Genomic DNA, 21,313 nt, shown 5'->3' with positions numbered 1-21,313 from the left:
GCCGAGAGCATGGCGCAACCTCCCGGACACCGACTGCCAATCGCAGTCGGACGTGCTTCTCCATCGAGCGTGACGAAGATGGACGCCCCCGAGCCATGGAGTGGCGAGGCAACAACCTGCCTCCTCCCCCACCCCGCAGTCGGTGATATCCTTCTCCGCCGCCAGTCGGGCACCCAACGCTCGACGACCGGTTGGGCCGCCACGAGGGAGTCGGCGAGAATGATGCCCGCCACCGGATCAGCCGCCTGGCACGGTCCTTGGCGTTAGAAGAAGAAGATGATGTCGGCCCGCCTTGCTTTGGCCCCCGCATCCACGACGAGCCCTTCCACAAAGGGTTCTCGCTCCCATGAGACACGCCCAAGTATAACGGCTCGGTGAAGCCGGAAGACTGGCTGATAGACTACTCCACCGCAGTCAGCATCGCGAACGGAAACATGCATGTTGCCGTGGAGTACGTCCCCCTCATGCTTCAAGGCATGGCACGCACCTGGCTGAACAACCTCGAGCCCTACAACATCAACAGCTAGTTGGATTTCATGGAGCTCTTCAACCGCAACTTCACCAGCACATACAAGCGTGCGCCCAAGCCCCGCCAACTTTCCTTGTGTGTCCAAGGCCCAACCGAGTCCAGCCGCGACTACCTAACATGCCGGGCCAAGCTCCACAACTCCTGTGAAGGGTTGCACGAGGTGCAAGCTATAGAGTACTTCATAGCCGGGTGCCGAGAAGCCACACTCCTCAAGCACCGACTTCTCTGCGACGAGGCGGCCACACTCGATGAACTGCTAATCATAGCAGACAAGTAAGCAACTGCCGACTCCTCAATGAAGACAGAGCTCCGAGTGGATGCCTCTGGGAAGGTGCTCCCTCTGGCTCCGAAAACGCCGGCTGGCGACACTAGTCGGCGACTGCACCAGAACGACAACAAGCGCAAGGCCCCCGCGCCGGCTTCCACCAGCCGACAGGTGGCACCAGTTGAAGATGAGCAACCTAAAGGGCAGTCCGCTCCCAAGCGTCAGAAAGGCAGCAGGCTAGCTTGGCAGCCTGCTTTCTCCTATGAGCAAACCCTTGATGCTCCCTGCAAATTCCACAGCGATGCGAAGCCGTCGAAGCACACAACCTGGAAGTGCCATTGGCTCACCCTTATCTCCAAGGGCGAAGGATTGCTGCCTTCTTTGCCTGCTGGCCCACCGCCTCCTGCTCCTCAATAGCCGGCCACCCGCCCAGCAGTCGAAGCAGTTCAAGATGAGTACCCCGATGAGCATGCAGCCTATGTTGTCTTCACAAGCCAAGCAAAGGATAGGCACAGTCGGCGCCGACAGCACCGAGAAGTCAACGCAGTCGCCTCCAAAGACTCGGAGTTCATGCACTAGTCTGACAAGAACATCAATTGGAGCCAAGCTGATCACCCAGAGGTGATGCCTTCTCCGGGTTCTTACGCCTTGGTGCTAGATGCCACCTTTGCGACCGAGAGACGTGATGCTCGTTTCTCCAGGCTTCTGATTGATGGTGGAAGCAGTATCAACATCTTGTATCATGACACCATGGAGAAGCTCAACATCAAGAAGAAGCAGCTCCTGGCTAGTCGGACTGTCTTCCACGGCATTGTATCCGGCCTTTCATGCTCGCCAATCGGCAAGATCAAGATAGACATCCTCTTCGGGGACAAAGATCACTTCCACCGAGAAGTCGTTTGGTTTGAGGTAGTGGACCTAGAGAGCCCTTACCATGCCTTGCTTGGCTGACCTGCCCTGGCCAAGTTCATGGTTGTGCCCCACTATGCCTACCTCAAGATGAAGATGCCGAGCTCGAAGGGCATCATCACCATATTCGGAGACTACGAGAAATCCTATGCCTGTGCTGCGGACAACAACCGGCTAGCCAAGTCCCTCGTGATTGCTGCAGAGAGAAAGATCCTTGATCGGGTTGTGGCCATGGCCGGCAATTAGCCGGACCTATCGCCCGACCCCAGGGAGTCGGAAGCTCAGGGCTCCTTCCAGCCAGCCAAGGAAACAAAAAAGATACCTCCGGACCCGGAGCACCCGGAGAGGTTCACTATTGTGGGAACGAACATGGACATCAAATAGGAAAGCGAGCTCATCGATTTCCTCCGTGAGAATTGGGATATCTTCGCATGGTCCCCCAAATACATGCCGGGTTTTACGACGGATTTCGCCGAGAACAAGCTACACGTCCGATCAGATGCAAAACAAGTCAAATAGCCCCTCCACCGACTGTCGTAGGAGAAGAGAAGAATTGTTGGATAAGAGATAGCCCGGCTTCTGGCAGCCGGCTTCATTATGGAGGTGTTCTTTCCAGAGTGGCTAGACAACCCGGTCCTTGTACTGAAGAAGAACAAGAAATGGCTCATGTGTATAGATTAAACCAGCCTAAACAAAGATTGCCCCAAAGATCCATTTGCTTTGCGTCAGATTGATCAAGTAATAGACTCCACAGCCGGATGTGAGCTGTTGAGCTTTTTGAATGCCTACTCGGGTTTCCAACAGATCAAGTTGGATCCAGCCAGCCTCCTGAAGACCGCCTTCATCACACCATTCGGAGCTTTCTGCTACCTGACTATGACATTCGGCTTCAGAAATGTCGGTGCCACTTTTCAGTGTTGCATGCAAAAATGCCTCCTCAAGCAACTCGGAAGAAATGCCCGCGTCTATGTAGACGATATCATGGTGAAGGAGAAGCGTAACACCCTGCTGGGGGACCTCAAGGAAACATTCGACAACTTGTGCTGCTTACAGATCAAGCTCAACCCGGAGAAATGCGTGTTTGGGGTACCAGCCAGCCAGCTCCTCGGCTTCCTGGTCTCTAAACGCGGCATTGAGTGCAACCTGGTGAAGATCAAGGCCATAGAGAGGATCGAGATTCCCACCCGGCTTCAAGACATCCAAAAGTTCACTAGGTTCTTAGCCGCCCTTAACCGCTTCATCGGCCGGCTCAGGGAGAAGGCTCTTCCCCTATATCAGCTCATGAGGAATTCCACTCACTTCGAGTGGAACAACCAGGCGAACAAAGCATTTCACAAGTTGAAAAAGATGCTGACCATGCCGCCTGTCTTGTTGGCTCCAACTGAGAAAGAGCCTATGCTCCTTTACATTGCCGCAACCAGCCGAGTGGTCAACACAGTCATCATGGTCCAGTGCCTAGAGGAAGGCAGAGCTCAACTAGTCCAGAGGCTGGTGTATTACCTGAGTGAAGTACTATCGACCTCAAAGAAGAACTACCCTCAGTACCAGAATATGTGCTATGGCGTGTATTTTGCCGCCAAGAAACTCAAGCCCTACTTTCAAGAGCACCCCATCATGGTCGTTTGCACTACCCTGCTTGCCGAGATCATGGGCAGCCGGGATGCATCTGGCCGGGTGGCCAAGTGGGCCATCACGTTGTCTCCTTATACCATCTTCTATCAGCCTCGCACTGCCATCAAGTCCCATGTGCTGGCCGACTTCCTCGTCGACTGGGCCGAGACCCAGCACTTGCCACCAGCACCCGACTCCACCCATTGGCGCATGCACTTTGACAGGTCCAAAATGTGCACTGGTTTGGGAGACGGCATCGTCCTGACCTCTCCCAAAGGATACAAGCTCATATACACATTGCAAATCCACTTTGCCGCCTCCAACAACGTGGCCGAGTATGAGGTGCTCATACATGGGCTCCGGCTGGCCAAAGAGCTCGGCATCCGCCGGATCCTATGCTATGGCGATTCAGACTTGGTGGTCCAACAGTCGTCTGGTGATTGGGACGCCAAGGACGCAAACATGGCGAGCTACCGTTTCCTCGTTCTGCAACTCAGCGGATACTATGAAGGGTGCGAGTTTCTCCACGTGCCACGGGCCGACAATGAGCAAGCAGATGCCCTGGCACCAATCAGCTCCACCCGACAAGCTACACCAACCGGCGTTTCCCTTCAGCGCCTCCTCAAGCCGTTTGTCAAGCCATGTCCAGAATCAGATTCCATCTTTGTGCCGCCTGACCCTGACGCAGTCGGATTCGACTTGGGGATGGCGGCAGGCGTGTCACACCCTAGCTAGTCATGCATCAGAGTGTGTGCATCATGTTTAAAATTCCATTTAATTTTGAAATGGGGAATTGTGAAACCCTTAGAATCATTTTTGAAAATGAGCCAAATAAAAATTTCTCCAAAAGGGTCCAAGAAAATGCTCTTGTTGCTCTCTGAAAATATTGGACAGAGATAAAAATCAAACCAATATTTTTAAGAGCTCATAGGTATTTATTTTGGGCATTTGGAATTAATGCATAAATATTTGCATTGGAAATATATTAGTTATATATATTAATATATGTCCAAAAATTATGCCACCTGTTGGGGAGCTCTGGAATAATATATCTAGCTCCTGCAAAAATTGGCATATGGTTATAAAATGATTTAATATTTTATTTAAATCAAAACAAATGTCAGAAATTAGAAAACAGAAATAAATAAAGGAGGGAAACCTTACCTGGGCTCCTCCCTGTGCAGCCCAGCCAGCTGGCCGGCCCAGCCAGCAGGCGGCCCAGCCCGCCTCCCTCCTCTGTCGTCTTCGTCCTCAACAGAGGGAGGGGAGTGTGCCCGGCGCGCGCGCGCACCACCGCGCCACGCCACCTCCCTCCCTGCCTGCCTGGCGCCCTTCTCGTCGCCCTCGATGCCCTGGACGACGCCACGCCCTCCCCTGCTCTCTCTCACTCTCCCCGGTTCTTCCCCTCCTTCCCCTCGCTCTCTCTCTCACGGCCGAACACCACCATCGCCGCCGTTCGCCATAGCAGCCGCCACCGGCCACCCCTCGCCCCTCCGCTGAGCTCAGGAGCTCCGCCGCGACCCCCTCTTCCTCCCCACCAAGCCAAGCCCCTCGGGAAGCTCTGCATCGCCTCCACGCCATCGTCTTCCGCCTCGGGCTCCGATCACCATCGCCGTCGATTCGCCGTCTCCAGCGCGTCCCCGAGCCCGCTTCGACGCCCACTGCAACCGCGGTGAGCTCCGCCACCGTTTCCCCCTCTTTTCCCCCTTGTTCCCGCACCGTAACCCCGTTTCCCACCATGGCCGAACCTCCGCCGTCGTCGAGCTCGCCGTCGACGCAGCTCCGGTGACCATTTGGTCACGGGCGTGCACCCGTTGAGCTTGCCGCGACCCGTAGAGCCCCTCCAGCGCCTCAGCTCCCTCGCTTGCAAGCAGCAGCACCGATCCCGACCGCACCCGAACTCCGGCCGCCGCTCACGAGATCGCCGTCGTCGGTACCGGCCACCACAGTCACGGCCACCACCACCGTTCGACGCGCGGGAGCAAGGGCTCTCCAACGAGCCCAAGCACGGCCTCGCCCGTGCCCTGTAGCGCGTTTCCGTATCGCGCCGCCGTCTCGGGCCTCGCCGGCGTCATGTCGCCGGTGGGCTTGACCTGTTTGACCTGGGGTTTGACCCCCCCAGGGTCACTGACGCGTGGGCCCCATCGGCCAGGTGGTCAGATTAGTGCTAATCACTATTAGTTAACCCCTGACACTGACCAGTGGGCCCCAGCACCACTAATTCCTAATTAGGATTAAATTAACCCTGTTTAACCCCCCTGTCACTGACGTGTGGACCCCACACGTCAGGTTTGACCCCAGCCAGCCGCAGTTGACCACTGACGTCATGCTGACGTCATGCTGGCGCAATATATATATTTCTGGATTTAATTTAAATCAGGAAATTCCAGAATATTATTTAAACTTCAAAAATTCATAACTTTTATTCTGTAACTCCAAATTAGACAAATTATATATGAAAAATGATCAGAAAAATCCAATCTATCCATCTGTACTATTTTCATGCATGATCAAACAAGTTAAATTGATGTTTTTAACAGAACAAGGAAAAGCACCTTAAAGGGCCATGTTTGAGTTTGAAATTTGAATCTTTGATTCAAATTGGTTCAAACCCTTCTGGTTTTAGTTGCATTAGCCCAACAAACTCATATTGCCATGTTTCATGCATGCATCATATTGTTGCACATTGTTTGGTGATGGCTGTGTATCGGTGTCCTTTGCGACAGGTTCTGCCTCCGAGGAGTACCGTGATTACCCTAACGAAGAACCGTATCAGTGCATCGAACCATCAGGCAAGCAACCAACCATTTGATCATATCGATACAATCCCATGTTCTCGCTCCTGCTCTCTTTTACTGCATTAAGACAACGCGTTTCAAACTGCTGTGTGCTACGGTAGTTGAACCCATTTCCTCTGCATGACCTGTCATTGCCACAGTAACTAGATGAAACCCACTAGCATGTGTAGGAGTTGATTGAGCCATATGTATGTGTTGTTCCTACCTTGCTATGCCTGCTATGCTTAGAGTCGTGTCAGGTCTGGTTCATCTGGGTGATGGGCTAGAGTGAAATGTTTATGTCGGTAATGAGAGTGATGTGGTGAACACGATTTGGTAAAGGTATCGATGAGAGGCCATGTAGGAGTACATGGTGGGTTGTTTCATTGAAGCCGACCTTAAGCACTAAGATCTGTATGTGTGATTTAAGAATCAGCTACTACCATGCATTGGGCCCGAAACCAATGGACCCTCTCGGCTTCTTATTCACCCTAGTTCTCCGTCCAGGAGTTGCAAGTAGTTTCTGGTGTTTGTAGCCTACTGGAGGCCGTGGACAGCGCTGACCGTAGGGGTGGGCTGTGATGCGGTAGGTACGTGGCCGGGTGTACCGAATACCCGTTAGGTATCTCGGGAACCCTGTTCACATCGTTCGGGGCCGTATGGGAAACCTCGGTCGGACTCCCTGCGGATGGAACCTGAATAGGCGATAAACCTGGACTGGAGGCTTAGGTGATTAGGTAGGTCGTGGCCGACACCCACGTTGGGCTTCCGCTTGAAGGTTGCCGAGTACATGTCGTGTAAACGGCGGTAAGTGGTGAGAGCGTGTATGAAGAAGTACACCCCTGCAGGGTTAACATGATCTATTCGAATAGCCGCGTCCGCGGTAAAGGACTACTTGGTTGCCTATACAGTTCCTAGACAAGTAAATGGAAACTACTAAAAGCCTCAAGATAAGTGTGAGTGCCGAGGATGGCTCTTCCGTAGGAAGACGGAGGCGGATCCTCGGTAGTGTATTGAAGTGATGAGTAGTGGACTTGTGTGCGCAAAACCATTTCAAGTTGGAGTATCGTAGGATAGTCTAGCCAAGAGTCAAAGCTGGCTTGCTGCAATAACTCCACCAACCCTTCTTGATAATATGCATGTATGTAGGATCTGATGTAAGTCTTGCTGAGTACCTTTGTACTCATGTTGCTATAATTTACATTTTTACAGAAGACGCTGCAACCCCTTCTGATGGGTTCTATGTAGACGTTGACATCAACGAGTAGGCTAAAGGCCCAGGTGGTGACCCTGAGCTTGTGAAGGACTACGTAGTATAGCCAGGCTTTCCAAGCCTCTTTTACTTTACTAGTTGCCTGTACTCAGACAAGTTACTTCCGCTGCTGGTTTGTATGACTGTATGACTTGAATGCTGGGTCGTGTGACCCGTACCTTGTGTATGTTATGTATGGCTCTCTGAGCCTTAAATAAAGTACTTGTGTCGTAGAGTCATGTTGTGATGCTTCGTTGTATTTGCACATATCGAGCATATTGTGTGTATGATTGAAATGCTTGGTATGTGTGGGATCTGACTACCTAGTTGTTTATCTTTAGTAGCCTCTCTTACCGGGAAATGTCTCCTAGTGTTACCGCTGAGCCATGGTAGCTTGCTACTGCTCTGGAACACTTAGGCTGGCCGGCATGTGTCGTTCTTCGTTCCTGTGTCTGTCCCTTCGGGGAAATGTCACGCTTTGAGTACCGGAGTCCTGTTAGCTCGCTACAGCCCGGTTTACCGGAGTCCTGCTAGCCTAGTGCTACAGCCCGGACCCACTTGCTGATGACCGACACGTTCGAAGCTGGGTCATGGATGCCTGTCCCTGTAAGTCTGTGCCACTTTGGGTTTACGACTAGTCATGTCACCCGGGCTCCTTATCATATGGATGCTAGCGACACTATCATATACGTGAGCCAAAAGGCGCAAACGGTCCCGGGCAAAGGTAAGGCGACACCCGTGGGGATACCGTGCGTGAGGCCGCAAAGTGATATGAGGTGTTACCGGCTAGATCGATGTGACATCGAGTCGGGGTCCTGACAGCGTTGGCATCAGAGCCGGACTGCCTGTAGGTTCTCCAAGCCAAACTGGTCGATGTTGAGTCTAGGAATTCTTTAGTTATATGTAGGGGAATTGTTTGTGGGTTGGAACGTAAGGCTCTTTTTACTCCTTTATCTTATGACATTCTGATCTGAGTCAGTCTATTCTTCCACCGGGGGTTAAGGAATTAGGATCTGTTCTCTCTATCAGGATCACGTGTTACTAATCAGTAGTACCTTATAGGTTTGATGGATACAAGCCTAGTTTAATCCTATTACCACATTATGTTGCTAGGATGGACTCAGAATTAGATATGATGATGTTGAGTGTGTATGAAATCCTTTGTCAAATGTCTCAAAATCCTTCTTGAGCATTTACAACTGTTATGCTGCCGAAATTTTGCTAGAAATTCTAATGCCTTTGCATTATGATTGTGCTTTCAGATGGCCACTCGCGACCTCAATCAAGTGGTTCGCCTGGCTCGATGCCTAGATGTACCCGGCCATACTGCCAAGTTGGTCAGGGTAATGACTAAGGCTGGATACCGCTGGTATCCTGAGTACACGGTCGAAGAGCAATTCCGAGACTTTAATCAAAGCCAGTATCTCTGCACTGTTAGGATATTTCCATCTTATCCTGGATCCACCGAGCCCCTTCACTGCTCCTATGGACTCGGGGTTACTATTGAGATGGCTGTGCAGGACGCCGCCTACTCTATGATGACCATCATGCGAGTCAGATCTGGTCTATTTCGGGACTCTGATTTCCGGTATATGCCAGGATCACTTCCGGGAGCACAAGGGTATCTCCAGGCTATATATGCTGACCCCACCCAGAAGGATTCACGGACACGCACCACTGCTGAGATGCTCGAGGATAAGGACCGTGAAAATCGGGCCTTAAGGTTAGAGCTCTTCAATACCCGTGCTGACCACTGGGCCACTTTGACTCGGTTCGCACCGGCGGTGCAAGCTGGATATTCGGATATGCGCGATCTCTATCCTGTGAGATCTGTTCTGCCAGACGTGATGGGTTGGCGTGATGTAGGAGGCATCACCCCACCTCGCGGTCCCCGCAGGCCACCGTCTGTTGGTCCAAGACCTCATCCTAGCCCCTATGGTCCACAAGCTCCGCGAGATCGTTTGTTTCCGGATGATCATGTTGAGCTTCCAGGCTATGGAGGTGACTTCTACGAGGACTACTACGGATCGGTCTGAGTTAGTGGTAGTATCACTAGTTCGCACTAGCTGTGTCGTCTATCGTCCTGTGTGACTCGCGGGATATGACCTAGTTTGTACTCTTTCCGGAGGAGTAGAAAAATAATGTATAGGAGCTTGGAATGCCTCCGATGAGATGTAATCCTCTTTTCACCGTAATAGTACTTTATTTGGTCTTGTACTAAACCCTGTATGGTGTGTATGACAATGGAATAAAAGAAGCAGTTTCTGTATTTACCATGTCATACGGATGATCATCTTGCATTTCGAGTTACTCCTTACATTTTATATCCTATGTCGGAATTTTATCATCCTGACTAAATCATTGTCTTGTTTACCTAGGATGGTCAACACGCGCACTAACCCTGCTCCTCAAGAGCAGGCCGAAGGCAGTGAAGTCAGGGATGCAAATCTGCCTCATCCTCCTTCCCTAGCCGAGGTTATGATGGAAGCTGAGAGAAACAAGCGCGAGACCAACCGTTTGTTGGAGCGTATTGAACAGAACACGGCACACCATCAGAGGACTAACGTGGTGTCACTCAGTGATTTTATCAAATTACATCCACCCACGTTCCACCACTCCGTCGAGCCTCTCGACGCTGATGACTGGCTTCGCAGTATCTCTCACAAACTGCATTCCGCGCTGGTAGCGGAGGCTGACAAGGTCACCTTTGCTGCATATCATCTTGAAGGCCCCGCCAGTCTATGGTGGGAGAATTATGGAGCTATGCGCCCAGCGGGCAATGTCACTACTTGGGCTGAATTCAGTGAGGCTTTCCGTGAACATCACATTCCGGAGGGTCTCATGGACCGTAAACGTGAGGAATTTTGCAGTTTCACTCAAGGCCGACTTTCTGTGGATGCTTACAGCAGGGAGTTTGGTAACCTCGCACGATATGCAACTGAGGAAGTTTCTACTGATGCCAAGAAGCAAGCAAGGTTCCGTAAGGGCCTTAGTCCTGAGCTTCGCCGCGACCTCCGTCGGCATGAGTGCACATCTTTTCAGAAACTTGTCAACAAAGCCATCAGTGCTGAAACTGGTCAGACTGACTATGACGCAACACGCAAGCATGGCCGTGACATGGGTTCCTCATCCGGTGCTGGTCCTCAGAAGCGCCGCGTGTGGGTACCCAACACTGCCCTGCCACCCAGGTTCACACCGAGGCCATCCTTCCAGGCGCCTCGCCCCGTTCAACAGTCTGCACCAGCCAAGCCCTATGGGGGTCCAACCAATAATGCTCCTCCACGTACCAGTTCCGTGACTTGTTTCAAGTGTGGGGAATCTGGACACTATATGTGTGAGTGTCCCCAGACCAACCCCAACCAGTCTGCTAAAGCTGTTGGCCGTGGCAAGCCGACAGGGAAAGTGTTCCACGCCAAGCCGGCCACCGCCTCACGTGGCCACGTCAACTGTATCTCTGCCGAAGAAGCTCAAGAGGATCCCAACGTCGTTCTTGGTATGCTCCTTGTTAATTGCCACCCGGCATCTGTTCTTTTCGATACAGGAGCCTCTCATTCATTTATATCCGAGAACTATGCTCGTTTGCATAACACTGCATTCTGTGACATGCCATCCACTATGGAAATTTCTACTCCTGGTTCTAGATGGCAGACCTCTAGGGTAAGTTATGGAAATGAAATCCAAGTCGACAGACTTGTTTTCCTTGCATCATTGATAGCCCTTAAATCTTCAGATATTAATATCATTTTGGGTATGGACTGGATGTCAGCTCATCAAGCCAAAATTGATTGCTTCTCTAGGACTGTTCAACTCACCCATCCTTCGGGGAAGATAGTCAATGTCTTGACCCGAATAGCCAAGCGACAATTATATTCTCTTAACGCCAGCCCTTTGCCAGACCTTGAGGACGTGGCGGTAGTCCGTGACTTCCCGGATGTCTTCCCAGAAGAATTGCCAGGTGTTCCACCTGACAGGGATGTTGAGTTCGTAAAAGACCTCATCCCAGGAACCGTGCCGATTGCTAGAAGACCCTATAAGATGGCACCCCTAGAACTAGCCGAGCTTAAGAAACAACTCGATGAGTCCTTGAAAAAGGGTTTCATCCGCCCTAGTTCATCTCCGTGGGCTTGCCCCGTCCTATTCGTCAAGAAGAAGGATGGTACGGACCGGATGGTTGTAGATTACCGACCTGTCAATTTGGTCACAATCAAGAACAAATATCCGCTTCCCAGGATCAACGACCTGTATGATCAGCTCGCTGGATCCTCAGTCTTCTCCAAGATGGATTTGAGGTTGGGCTACCATCAAATCAAAATCAGAAACGGGGACATTCCTAAAACGGCCTTTGTTACTCGTTATGGCCAATACGAGTACACCGTCATGTCCTTCGGTTTAACCAACGCTCCAGCCACCTTTTCTCGGTTAATGAACTCAATCTTCATGGAGTATTTGGATAAATTCGTTGTGGTTTACCTCGATGATATACTCATCTACTCCAAGAACGAGGAGGAACATGCCGAACATCTAAGACTAGTGTTGAAGAAACTTCGAGAGCATCGCCTTTATGCCAAATTTTCTAAATGTGAATTCTGGTTGTCAGAAGTGACCTATCTGGGTCATGTAATATCTGGTAAAGGTATTGTTGTTAACCCTGAGCGAGTTCAAGCCGTCCTTAATTGGACTCCACCTGAATCGGTCAAGCAAGTTCGGAGTTTTCTGGGCTTAGCAAGCTATTGTCGTCGCTTTGTCGAGAACTTCTCCAAAGTTGCCAAACCTCTAACCGAACTCCTCAAGAAAGATAAGAAGTTCGAATGGACTCCACAATGTGAGCACAGCTTTCAGGAATTGAAAGGACGCCTGACTTCTGCTCCCGTACTGGTACCGCTAGACTTCTCCAAGGACTTTGTTATCTACTGTGACGCCACGCGACAAGGACTAGGTTGCATTCTCATGCAAGATCGACACGTAATTGCTTACGCTTCATGGCAATTGCACCCACATGAGGAGAATTATCCTACTCATGATCTAGAGCTTGCAGCCGTAGTCTATGCACTTAAGACCTGGCGACATTACCTCCTCGGTAATCGTTGCGAAATATTCACTGATCACCAAAGTCTGAAGTACATTTTCACCAACCGGATCTGAATCTCAGGCAAAGACGTTGGGTTGAGTTGATCACAGACTTCGACTTAGGAATAACCTACACCCCAGGGAACGCCAACGTCATGGCTGATGCACTAAGTCGTAAATCTTATTGTAACAACCTGATGTTACAACAAAGTCAACCGCTTCTCCATGAGGAATTTCGGAAGCTTAACCTTCACATTGTACCTCAAGGTTTTCTTTCCACCTTGGTGGCAAAACCTACCCTTATGGATCAGATCATCAAAGCACAGAAGGTAGATCCGGGAATCTCCCGCATCAAGAGAAACATCCAGAAAGGAATTGCGAATTGCTTCTCCATTAATGATCAAGGGGTCGTATACTTCGGGAATCGACTAGTGGTTCCCAAAGTGCGAAACCTGAGGCGATTGATCCTTAAGGAAGCTCATGAATCTCCTCTCACCATTCATCCCGGTAGTACTAAGATGTATCAGGACCTACGCCAGAGGTTCTGGTGGACTAGGATGAAGAGAGAAATTGCTCAGTATATTGCAAATTGCGACGTCTGTCGTCGTGTAAAAGCAGAGCATCAACAGCCTGCTGGCACCCTTCAACCCTTAGCTATTCCTGAATGGAAATGGGATAAAATTGGTATGGATTTCATTACCGGTTTTCCCAGGACCAAGAGAGGGAATAATGCTATTTTCGTCGTTGTCGATCGTCTTTCCAAAGTAGCCCATTTCCTACCTGTTCGTGAGAGTATAACCGCTAGTCAGCTGGCAGACATATACATCTCCCGAATAGTGTCCCTCCATGGTGTTCCTTTGGAAATTAACTCGGATCGAGGAAGTCTTTTCACCTCTCGATTTTGGGAAAGTTTCCAAAATGCTATGGGAACCCGTCTCTCCTTTAGCACTGCCTTCCACCCTCAGTCAAGTGGTCAAGTGGAACGCGTCAACCAGATTCTAGAAGACATGCTTCGAGCCTCTGTTATCTCATTCGGAATGGACTGGGAGAAGTGCCTTCCATTTGCCGAATTCGCTTACAACAACAGCTATCAATCTAGCTTGGGTAAAGCCCCTTTTGAAGTTCTCTATGGACGACGGTGTCGAACACCCCTTAACTGGTCAGAGACCGGGGAAAGACAATTCTTTGGCCCGGATATGATTCAGGAAGCAGAAGAACAAGTTCGCATCGTTCGTGAAAAGTTGAAAACAGCCCAATCTCGTCAAAAGAGTCAATATGACCGAAAACATAAGGCTATGACTTTCGAGGTTGACGAGAAGGCTTATCTTCGGGTTACCCCTCTGAAGGGAACCCATCGTTTCGGTATCAAAGGCAAATTGGCTCCTCGTTACATTGGACCTTTTCGCATTCTCGCCAAACGAGGAGAAGTTGCCTACCAGTTGGAACTACCTCCGCACCTCTCCAGAGTCCACGATGTCTTCCACGTTTCTCAACTCAGGCGTTGCTTCTCGGATACTATCCGTGGAGTGGACCACGAAACGCTTGATCTCCAAGATAATCTTACATATCGAGAGTACCCCATTCGTATCCTCGATCAGGCCGAGCGTACCACTCGACGTCATAATATCAAGTTTCTCAAAGTACAATGGTCGCACCATTCTGAGGATGAAGCAACTTGGGAAAGGGAGGATCGTCTTCGACTCGAGTATCCCGCCTTCTTCCCGGAGGAACCCAAATCTCGGGACGAGATTCTTTTGAGTGGGGGTGAGTTGTCACACCCTAGCTAGTCATGCATCAGAGTGTGTGCATCATGTTTAAAATTCCATTTAATTTTGAAATGGGGAATTGTGAAACCCTCAGAATCATTTTTGAAAATGACCCAAATAAAAATTTCTCCAAAAGGGTCCAAGAAAATGCTCTTGTTGCTCTCTGAAAATATTGGACAGAGATAAAAATCAAACCAATATTTTTAAGAGCTCATAGGTATTTATTTTGGGCATTTGGAATTAATGCATAAATATTTGCATTGGAAATATATTAGTTATATATATTAATATATGTACAAAAATTATGCCACCTGTTGGGGAGCTCTGGAATAATATATCTAGCTCCTGCAAAAATTGGCATAAGGTTATAAAATGATTTAATATTTTATTTAAATCAAAACAAATGTCAGAAATTAGAAAACAGAAATAAATAAAGGAGGGAAACCTTACCTAGGCTCCTCCCTGTGCAGCCCAGCCAGCTGGCCGGCCCAGCCAGCAGGCGGCCCAGCCCGCCTCCCTCCTCTGTCGTCTTCGTCCTCGACAGAGGGAGGGGAGTGTGCCCGGTGCGCGCGCGCACCACCGCGCCACGCCACCTCCCTCCCTGCCTGCCTGGCGCCCTTCTCGTCGCCCTCGATGCCCCGGACGACGCCACGCCCTCCCCTGCTCTCTCTCACTCTCCCCGGTTCTTCCCCTCCTTCCCCTCGCTCTCTCTCTCACGGCCGAACACCACCATCGCCGCCGTTCGCCATAGCAGCCGCCACCGGCCACCCCTCGCCCCTCCGCTGAGCTCAGGAGCTCCGCCGCGACCCCCTCTTCCTCCCCACCAAGCCAAGCCCCTCGGGAAGCTCTGCATCGCCTCCACGCCATCGTCTTCCTCCTCGGGCTCCGATCACCATCGCCGTCGATTCGCCGTCTCCAGCGCGTCCCCGAGCCCGCTTCGACGCCCACTGCAACCGCGGTGAGCTCCGCCACCGTTTCCCCCTCTTTTCCCCCTCGTTCCCGCACCGTAACCCCGTTTCCCACCACGGCCGAACCTCCGCCGTCGCCGAGCTCGCCGTCGACGCAGCTCCGGTGACCATTTGGTCACGGGCGTGCACCCGTTGAGCTTGCCGCGACCCGTAGAGCCCCTCCAGCGCCTCAGCTCCCTCGCTTGCGAGCAGCAGCACCGATCCCGACCGCACCCGAACTCCGGCCGCCGCTCACGAGCTCGCCGTCGTCGGTACCGGCCACCACAGGCACGGCCACCACCACCGTTCGACGCGCGGGAGCAAGGGCTCTCCAACGAGCCCAAGCACGGCCTCGCCCGTGCCCTGTAGCGCGTTTCCGTATCGCGCCGCCGTCTCGGGCCTCGCCGGCGTCATGTCGCCGGTGGGCTTGACCTGTTTGACCTGGGGTTTGACCCCCCCAGGGTCACTGACGCGTGGGCCCCGTCGGCCAGGTGGTCAGATTAGTGCTAATCACTGTTAGTTAACCCCTGACACTGACCAGTGGGCCCCAGCGCCACTAATTCCTAATTAGGATTAAATTAACCCTGTTTAACCCCCCTGTCACTGACGTGTGGACCCCACACGTCAGGTTTGACCCCAGCCAGCCGCAGTTGACCACTGACGTCATGCTAATGTCATGCTGGCGCAATATATATATTTCTGGATTTAATTTAAATCAGGAAATTCCAGAATATTATTTAAACTTCAAAAATTCATAACTTTTATTCTGTAACTCCAAATTAGACAAATTATATATGAAAAATGATCAGAAAAATCCAATCTATCCATCTGTACTATTTTCATGCATGATCAAACAAGTTAAATTGATGTTTTTAACAGAACAAGGAAAAGCACCTTAAAGGGCCATGTTTGAGTTTGAAATTTGAATCTTTGATTCAAATTGGTTCAAACCCTTCTGGTTTTAGTTGCATTAGCCCAACACACTCATATTGCCATGTTTCATGCATGCATCATATTGTTGCACATTGTTTGGTGATGGCTGTGTATCGGTGTCCTTTGCGACAGGTTCTGCCTCCGAGGAGTACCGTGATTACCCTAACGAAGAACCGTATCAGTGCATCGAACCATCAGGCAAGCAACCAACCATTTGATCATATCGATACAATCCCATGTTCTCGCTCCTGCTCCCTTTTACTGCATTAAGACAACGCGTTTCAAACTGCTGTGTGCTACGGTAGTTGAACCCATTTCCTCTGCATGACCTGTCATTGCCACAGTAACTAGATGAAACCCACTAGCATGTGTAGGAGTTGATTGAGCCATATGTATGTGTTGTTCCTACCTTGCTATGCCTGCTATGCTTAGAGTCGTGTCAGGTCTGGTTCATCTGGGTGATGGGCTAGAGTGAAATGTTTATGTCGGTAATGAGAGTGATGTGGTGAACACGATTTGGTAAAGGTATCGATGAGAGGCCATGTAGGAGTACATGGTGGGTTGTTTCATTGAAGCCGACCTTAAGCACTGAGATCTGTATGTGTGATTTAAGAATCAGCTACTACCATGCATTGGGCCCGAAACCAATGGACCCTCTCGGCTTCTTATTCACCCTAGTTCTCCGTCCAGGAGTTGCAAGTAGTTTCTGGTGTTTGTAGCCTACTGGAGGCCGTGGACAGCGCTGACCGTAGGGGTGGGCTGTGATGCGGTAGGTACGTGGCCGGGTGTACCGAATACCCGTTAGGTATCTCGGGAACCCTGTTCACATCGTTCGGGGCCGTATGGGAAACCTCGGCCGGACTCCCTGCGGATGGAACCTGAATAGGCGATAAACCTGGACTGGAGGCTTAGGTGATTAGGTAGGTCGTGCCCGACACCCACGTTGGGCTTCCGCTTGAAGGTTGCCGAGTACATGTCGTGTAAACGGCGGTAAGTGGTGAGAGCGTGTATGAAGAAGTACACCCCTGCAGGGTTAACATGATCTATTCGAATAGCCGCGTCCGCGGTAAAGGACTACTTGGTTGCCTATACAGTTCATAGACAAGTAAATGGAAACTACTAAAAGCCTCAAGATAAGTGTGAGTGCCGAGGATGGCTCTTCCGTAGGAAGACGGAGGCGGATCCTTGATAGTGTATTGAAGTGATGAGTAGTGGACTCGTGTGCGCAAAACCATTTCAAGTTGGAGTATCGTAGGATAGTCTAGCCAAGAGTCAAAGCTGGCTTGCTGCAATAACTCCACCAACCCTTCTTGATAATATGCATGTATGTAGGATATGATGTAAGTCTTGCTGAGTACCTTTGTACTCATGTTGCTATAATTTACATTTTTACAGAAGACGCTGCAACCCCTTCTGATGGGTTCTATGTAGACGTTGACATCAATGAGTAGGCTAAAGGCCCAGGTGGTGACCCTGAGCTTGTGAAGGACCACGTAGTATAGCCAGGCTTTCCAAGCCTCTTTTACTTTACTAGTTGCCTGTACTCAGACAAGTTACTTCCGCTGCTGGTTTGTATGACTGTATGACTTGAATGCTGGGTCGTGTGACCCGTACCTTGTGTATGTTATGTATGGCTCTCTGAGCCTTAAATAAAGTACTTGTGTCATAGAGTCATGTTGTGATGCTTCGTTGTATTTGCACATATCGAGCATATTGTGTGTATGATTGAAATGCTTGGTATGTGTGGGATCTGACTACCTAGTTGTTTATCTTTAGTAGCCTCTCTTACCGGGAAATGTCTCCTAGTGTTACCGCTGAGCCATGGTAGCTTGCTACTGCTCTGGAACACTTAGGCTGGCCGGCATGTGTCCTTCTTCGTTCCTGTGTCTGTCCCTTCAGGGAAATGTCACGCTTTGAGTACCGGAGTCCTGTTACCCGCTACAGCCCGGTTTACCGGAGTCCTGCTAGCCCAGTGCTACAGCCCGGACCCGCTTGCTAATGACCGACACGTTCGAAGCTGGGTCATGGATGCCTGTCCCTGTAAGTTTGTGCCACTTTGGGTTTACGACTAGTCATGTCAGCCCGGGCTCCTTATCATATGGATGCTAGCGACACTATCATATACGTGAGCCAAAAGGCGCAAACGGTCCCGGGCAAAGGTAAGGCGACACCCGTGGGGATACCGTGCGTGAGGCCGCAAAGTGATATGAGGTGTTACCAGCTAGATCGATGTGACATCGAGTCGGGGTCCTGACAAGGCGGCTCGGGGACTTTGGCAGGTGGCTCGGGGACTGCTACGGTCGCACCTGGCCTAGGGACTGCAGCAGTCGGCCCGGGGACTTCAACGACACAGCAGGCGGTGGCCAACTCCAACCCACCACCTCCCAACCCAACCGCCCTAATAATAGTAGCCATGTTGGCAATAGAAGAAGTTGCAGCTCCCTCATGGGCTCAGACCATCCTCAACTTCCTGGTAAACAGAGAGCTGCCGACTAATGAGATCTTGGCACGACAATTTCAGCGCCGAGCCGGAGCTTACACAATAGTAAACAAAGAGCTCGTCGGGTGCAGTGTGACTGGAATGTTCCAGCGCTGCGTCGAGCTAGAGAATGGCATCGCAATCCTTAAAGATATCCATCAAGGCGAGTGTGGCCACCACGCCGCCTCAAGATCACTTGTTGCCAAAGCCTTTAGCCATGCCTTCTTTTGGCTGACTGCTTTGGACGATGCAAGAGTTGGTCAAACACTGCAAGGGGTGCCAATTGTTTAGCTCCAAGCAACACCTGCCGGCTTCTGCCCTCAAGACCATCCCCCTCACTTGTCCCTTTGCGGTCTGGGGGCTGGATATGGTAGGACCATTCAAGACAGCATGCGGCAGCATGACTCATTTTCTTGTCGCCGTTGACAAGTTTACCAAGTGGATTGAAGCGAACCCAATCAAGAAGTTGAATGGGCCGACTGCCGTGACATTCATCGCAGATATCACAACCCGGTATGGCGAACCGCACAGCGTCATCACTGACAATGGCACGAACTTTGCAAAAGGAGCCTTGGCTTGTTTCTGCACAACGCAGGGCATCTGACTGGACTTAGCATCCGTTGCCCATCCGCAGTCAAACGGCCAAGTAGAGCAAGCAAATGGTCTCATCCTCTCCGGCATCAAGCCCCGACTGGTTGAGCCGCTAGAGCGTTTGGCTGGCTGCTGGCTCGAGGAGCTACCGGACATCCTTTGGAGCCTGCGCACCACTCTGAACAAGTCAACCGGCTTCACTCCATTCTTCCTTGTGTACGGTGTCGAGGTCGTCATCCCAACTGACATTGAGTTCGACTCACCTCAAGTCACCATGTACACGGAGGCGGAGGCGAAGGAAGCACAAGAAGATGGTGTCGGTCTACTAGAAGAGGGACGAATATTAGCACTCAGTCGGTCCGCCATCTACCAGCAGAGCCTGCGCCGTTACCACAGTCGAAAGGTCAGGCCAAGATCTTTCCAAGAGGGCGACCTTGTGCTCCGGCTGATCCAGCGAACAGCCGGCCATCACAAGATCTCGACCCCTTGGGAAGGCCCTTTTGTCATCAGCAAGGCTTTGGGCAACAAATCCTACTACCTGATCGATGCACAGAAGCCCAAGGCACACAAGAGAGATGATTCTGGCAAGGAGTCGGAACGACCATGGAACACCAATCTCATTTGAAGATTATACAGTTAATGCAGTATGTACCATGCTATCTTTTGTATTAAGTACAAGACATCAGGACACCCGAGGAGTACTCGGGGACTGCCCTCTTTTATCTATATGATATGTTTTTATGCCTATCAATGTGCAATTACATTTATTTTCTCGTCTTGCATCGGGTTTGACCAGTCGGCCCAGGGACTTGCTGCCTTGAATTATGCTAAGCACTACCTACAGTCAAACAAGTAGTGTGCTGGCATCACAACCCTCTCTTGCCAAAACTCGTAGCTCGTAGAAGCGGTCGTTCGACTGGCAAGAGTCAAAGGCAGGAAAGGATGCCCACATGAAAAACAACTAAGGACCGATAGGCTTACATAACACAAGCCGGCTCCCCACCTTGCCAACCGATTGCTAAGCAGCCGGCTAGCCGACTTCCCACTCACCTTGCAACAATCTAAGAAAGCTGAAGTACTTGCCTTCCCAAACGGCCAAGTACCTTCCCAGCCACAGACTGCAGAGGAGTTGTCCGCCTGGAAAGGCGACAACCATTGGAGGGTGGCAAAGGAAAAAGCCGGTAAAATGTTTAAAGCAAGCAAAGTCGGAAGCCGACACTAGCATAGCACAAAATATTTACACAAAAGGGCTTCAAAGGCCGGATTTCAACTAAGTTTGAACACACCCCTAGTGGGTGGAACTGCGCAAATTTAACGAACATTGTTCAAAAGTCTGACAAGCAGGAAGACAAAGATAAAATGGGCTGCTCAGACCAAGAGAGCAACAGGCAAGTTTGGCAGGTCGGTGGAGACGGCGGTGTTGGATGGAGGAGTAGCCAGGTGGCGGGTCTCAGCTTGGTCATTGCCGGCAGCAGGCGGAGTGTTTGCACGGGCCTTATTGCTGGAGACACGGTTAGGTTGAGGCTGGCCTGTTGCTCCGCCATCTGGCGTGGCGTCTTCACTGTCCTCACCCTCATCGCTGGAGTCGATCTCCTCCGCTGAGTCCTCACTGTCCTCCGGGTTCAGCCCAAAGAAGGCTGCCAGCACCTTAGCACCGTCTTCGTTCAGCTCAGGGATGAAGATGCTGGTGTCAGTATACTCGGCGATCACCGTGGCACGGTGAATGAGGGTGGGCCTCCACCAGGTCTTCATTGGCCTCCTGCCGGAACGTGGCTAACTAGGCTAGATCCAGCCTAGGGTACCACGCCCGGACGAACTCCAACGCCCGCCTGGCGCCTGCCCGGGCTGAAGAGGCCTTCCATGCCTCAAGGCGGCCAATAGCCACTTCGAGCCAGTCGGCAGTCCGACTAGGGGTACGTGGCATCGGCGTGTCGGGCCAAAGGGCGGACATCACCTGGGCCCCGACGTGTTGAAGATGGCGGAGCAACCAGTGGGCCGGATGAAGATGGGCTTGGATGGCCAGAAGCTGCTCCTTAAGAGTCCGGCATGCATTCGGCACAATCTCTGTGCCAGCCAGCCTCCGCACTTTGCGGTCGGCCTCGATGACCTGGCTGGCGGCAACAGAGTGGTCAGGGAAGTACTCTACGCAAAGAAAAAAAATAGAGAATACAAAGTCAGAAGCCGGAC

Source organism: Triticum aestivum, chromosome 2B (genome assembly GCF_018294505.1).
Source record: "Triticum aestivum cultivar Chinese Spring chromosome 2B, IWGSC CS RefSeq v2.1, whole genome shotgun sequence".
Classification (NCBI taxonomy): domain Eukaryota; kingdom Viridiplantae; phylum Streptophyta; class Magnoliopsida; order Poales; family Poaceae; genus Triticum; species Triticum aestivum.
This window is presented reverse-complemented; position numbering follows the sequence as displayed.